This window comes from Rhagoletis zephyria, unplaced genomic scaffold (assembly GCF_001687245.7).
Source record: "Rhagoletis zephyria isolate East Lansing unplaced genomic scaffold, Rhagoletis_zephyria_1.1 Rzeph_scaffold_00288, whole genome shotgun sequence".
Classification (NCBI taxonomy): Eukaryota; Metazoa; Arthropoda; class Insecta; order Diptera; family Tephritidae; genus Rhagoletis; species Rhagoletis zephyria.
Window position 1 is genome coordinate 215213 of NW_016157372.1, and position 5370 is coordinate 220582.

A 5370-nucleotide genomic window follows, 5' to 3' on the forward strand; every position below is an offset into this window, starting at 1 on the left:
TAATTTTTTCAAAATTGATGCTTGCAACAATTCGTTACCAAGAAATACGTTTAGGATACAATTTTGAAAAATGGGCGTGGCACCGCCCACTTATGATCACATATATGTATCTCGGTAACCGTTCTACCAATTTGTACCAAACTCGGTGTGGTTATTGTACTTGCCACATAGAAGCAAAACGTTGAAACTTATTGAAATCGAACTAAAATTACGGCCGCTTTTCATATAACAGTAAATTTCAGATATGCTTGAAACTTCAATATTTCGAAATTTAAGGACGCCAATTTACTCAAAATGGATACACCTCGGTTTACCATGTAGCGGTAGCTTTCGGAAAGGTGAAAAACATATATTTAATACTTGCGCCGGGTATTTAATGTTCGGCTCCGCCCGAACTTAGACTTTTTTACTTGTTTTTTTTTATGTATGTTACCGCATAACTTTGGACCACGTCAACCGGTTTCGATAATTCTTTTTGTATCGGAAAGGTAGTGTCTCAGAGGTGGTCCCATACTAATCTGGTTGAGATCCGATCCGTGGATCATGAGATATATATATATATATTTTTTTTTTATATGGGAGTTGAAGTCGGTTTTTTTTTGCTAAAAATTACTTGTTAGTGTAATGTATGGATCGTGATCCATATTGATGAATTTCAAAATAATGACGGATCGCGTGGGAATGCTACATGTTCAATATTTATCGCGTCAGTATTTATATGTTTTTGTGTTGAGAGGTTTAAAGTCCATTTGGTGAAGGCTGGAAATCTTATCTTAATGTTATTTTATTGAAAATCATCTATACTTTTTATTATATGTATGGGGATACCACATCTAATTTGTTCGAAATGCGACGCGAAATGCCGAGCCGTGAATTGATATCACGAAATTTGCCACACGTTCAATACTTATTGACAGATCTTTGATCCACACATGTATAGAGGAAATAAAAAAAGGCAGGTTTAAACAGCAGTTTGTGTAGTGTAATTTGGCCCTTTAGCACTTCGATATATGCACTTAAGTCGATTTTTTAAATAATTTTTTTTTTTGAGGCTAAGATCCCGTTAAAAAGACAAAAACTATTTTTTTATAGATCCTTCTTTCTCATATTAAATATTAAAAATTTTTTTGTAGATAGGCCATTCTTGCCCTGATGGCCTCATATGTGAATTTGTTTAGTTTTCTTTTAACAAAACAAATAGTTTCAAATAAAATAGTTTCTTTTTACAGTTTATTGTAAAATAAAACGTTGTTTTTTACTTGGTAACTTTTAGGTAATTTTTTTTTGGAAATTTTTGTCAGAAAATTTTTTGTCGTGTGGCAACCGTGGTTTCGTAGTCGCGCAGCTACATGTTGATGTGTGATGTTGCCTTGTCATGGCAACGAAGGCTGTCGGGTGTTGCTATGACTTGTGTTGCTATCAGTGTTGCCACGGACAAATCATTTTACCTACCAAAAGTTCCTACCAAAACCAATCAAAACCTACCAAAATTTGTTTGAGTTTTTATTTTTTTTTCAATGTCAAGTTTATTAAAAATGTTATAGTAAAACTTAAAGAGCTCAATAAAAAGAGTTCAATAAAAACAAATTAACTGCGTAAGCAATTTTTTTTCTTTACAGCCTTATTCAAATGTATGTCATACATACACATACATATTCAGCCTTTACTTGAGATTCGCCCGAAAAAAAGTTCACGTGAAAATTTGTCACCTGCCCATAGTAAATACATGGAAAAGATAAGGCTCATTATTATTGTTAGTTATTATTATTATTACGTCAGGAATACTCGCGCTGCGACCTAATAAGATCTATTGTACTAAACCCGGCCCACAAAGCTTGCAGTACGTATCTAGACAATCCCCATTTTATTCAAATGTTATTTTAACTTGCTGTTTCAGTTCAAGAGAATATGCTATCTTAGTTAATTATACATAAACTATTTTACAGCTTAGAAGGAAAATTGTAACAGGTTAACTTATATTAAGCTTTAATTTTACTTTTATTATATATTAATTTTGCAATACACATTACAAATGTATACACGTGAATATATGTATATAGGTCAAATGACTGTAATAAATAAATAAATAAATAAAATAAAATAGATCTCCACTTTTCATGCTGATCATATTGAACGTTCCAGCAGCACTCAATCAATCAGAATAGACAAAGCAGGAGTGCATGTAATGACGCGAAGGGCATCCGTTAGACAGGTGCGCATAGCTGCTGTGATGACCACGCGGACCAGTCGATGCAGCTTGCTCTAGGTGGCACTCGCGTTTACTTGCTTAGCTTTTGGCCACCAGGCCAGTGCCGCATATGTAACAACGGTTTTTACTACCGTATTGAAAGACGGGTACGCCAGTTTGGGAGATATTCGCTAAGTCTTACCATGAAGTCTCTGACAGGCCCTTGTAGCCTTGTTGGTAACATTCGAGAGATGTTTGTTCCAACTGAGTATTTTTTTTAGAGTTACTCCTAGATACTTCGCCTTACCTGAGAACTTAATTTCTGTTCTGCCAGGGTGGGTCTAGTCAAGTAGACTTTCCATCTTTTGGTAAATGAGACAATGGTGGATTTCAGTGGGTTTATTGACAAGCGCTTTTCAGCGCTCCAGTCTTCAGTAATAGCGTTTTATTTTCTCGAAATAATGTTGCATTTACTCTGCCCTGCACCAGGGCTGTCAAGCTTTCGAGTTCATTTCTCAATATCTTCACGTGCAAATTGCGTTCTATTTCTTTAAAATGTTGCACCCTGATAATGTTGCCATATAAGAGGTGACATTTTTTTCGATAAAAGAAAACGCCATAAATATGTAGTTTATCACAACTTTACAGTTCAGTTATATACGGATGTTCATATTGTATAGTATATTGGCAATAATAAGGGTATACGTGTGTACTTACGAATTAGTTATATTTACATGTTTGCGGTCGAACACACCGGTGAAATATTCGTGTAATCAAGGTTGCTAGAAAGTTAGGAGATACATATTTTCTATTTTTCGCTATTAACTATTATTGTCGTAGAACCTACCAAAATCCAATCTAGCCTACTAACCTACCAAATGGAAAAAACCTAACAGTTTTGGTAGGAAAAGTCCATGTGTGGCAACACTGGTTTTATTTATTTATTTATTTATTATTATTCAGTCTAAAAAGTTACAAATTTTATTACAGACTAGTTAAAAATAGAAAACAATTCAAGTTTAAATTTATATAAACTATTATTAAAATTAAGAACGCTGCTATATCGATTTGCTAGATGTATAGTTTTAACGATTGGTTCATTCATTGCATAATTTGTTTCACGAGTTACTTCGATAAATATTCTAGTATGCCGAAGATTACGCGGTGGAATATAGGGGATGAATAAATTAGACAAATCAGAGCATTTAATGTTGTAGTTAATTATGTTATAGGCAAACAAGAGCGAGGAACAAGTTCTTCTCTCATATAAAGCCTGGAGGCCAAGAAATTTACGTCTGCTGATATATGATGGGAGGACATCAGGCTAACGAAGCATTCGCAAAGCGATTTTAGTAAATATTTTCTGAACTCTCTCAATTTTACATGAGTGTACTTCATAGAATGGATTCCATATAAAGGAGCAGTATTCGAGACGACTTCTTACCAAAGAAATGTATAGTGATCTCAACGTCATTGGATCTTTAAAGTCTACGGAATTACGTCTAATAAAATCAATCATTGCAAACGATTTTGAAACAATAAAGTCGATGTGACTAGAGAAAGAGAGTTTGGAGTCAAATAATACACCCAGATCTTTAATCTCATAAGAACGGTTCAACGAGTGAGGATTTATTTTATAGTTGAAAATAGTGGTGCCAACCTTTTTTGAATAGGAAACAATGCAACATTTGTTCGTATTTAAAAATAAGTTATTGTTATTGCACCATCCGGCAAAAGAATCAAGGTCAGATTGTAAGTTAATGCAGTCAAAAATATTACGTACTGTCAAAAACAGTTTAACATCATCTGCAAACATTAAGCATTTAGCGAATTTAAATTGTTTAGGCAGGTCATTAATAAAGATAAGGAACAATAAAGGACCACAGTGAGTCCCTTGTGGAATTCCTGACCAAGCATCGATAAGCAAAGATGATTTAACTCCTCCAATTGACACAAAAGATTCCTATTCGATAGAAAACTGGAGAAAAATTTCAACAGTTTTCCATTGATTCCATACAATTTCAATTTACGTAACAGAATTGAGTGATCAACTTTGTCAAATGCTTTTGAGAAGTCGGTGTTAATGACGTCGAGCTGCGCATGACTCTCAAAAGCATCGACAATTCGATGAGTGACTAAGGTTAAATTGGTGGAAGTAGACCTCCCGGGAAAAAATCCATGCTGACACTCAACGATAGCTTTGCTAATGTGATCAAAGAGCTTACGTTGAAGAATGTGATCAAATATCTTTGCCAGGGTGCTTTGCTTAACTATAGGTCTATAGTTGCAAATATCATTGCGGTCGCCAGACTTAAATATAGGATTTATTGAACATAGTTTCCACGAATCTAGGAAAGTCCCGCAGTTAAGACATTGTCGAAAGAGAAGTGCCAAAGGATCTGCAACGGTATCGGAAAAAATTTTGAAAAATAACGGACAAAGACCCTCATTGTCAGATTTTGCGCTGCTTGTCAACTTTGAAATAGACAGAAGAACATCATCGACAGTAATTTCGAAAGAAGAAATTGGTGGTAAATACGAGTTATGAAATGCAGAAATCGATGAAGTGGTAAACTTTGAGTAGACCTTCGGAATTAGTTTAGCAAACAAATTACAAGTATCCTGCCTATTATTGGACACTTCACCATCATACTCCATGCTTGCCGGGAAACCATTAGTCTTTCTCTTAGAATTTATAACGGACCAGAAACTAGATGGATTTGATTTCAATTTTGATTCGAGTTTAAGCATGTATTGTTTGAATAGAAACTTATTAAGACAATCGAAATTCTTTTTAAGTCTTACATAGGTTGCTATGACTTGTGTTGCTGTGACTTGTTGCGTAGCTGGCTGCTTGGGATTGTGTTGCTGTGGTTTATTGTGTGGCTGGTTGCTTTGATGGCGGGTGTTTGTGTGGGCCAAATTCCTCAGGGATATTTGGTCCTCACAATATGATGCAATAGCAGAGGCGATGAAGGGGCTAAGGTTCCCCAAATGGCTACGGCATAGCAGCGGGGACTGACTACCATTCTCCCTCACGATATATAGCACCCCGTGGGGTGCGGAGTTCTAAGAAATAACATGATTTTCCTGGTTTTAGAGGGACACTTAAGAGCCCCTGAAAAAACTGTTAAAGTATAAACAGAACGAGTTCGTAGTACTACTACAAATAGTGTGGAGAA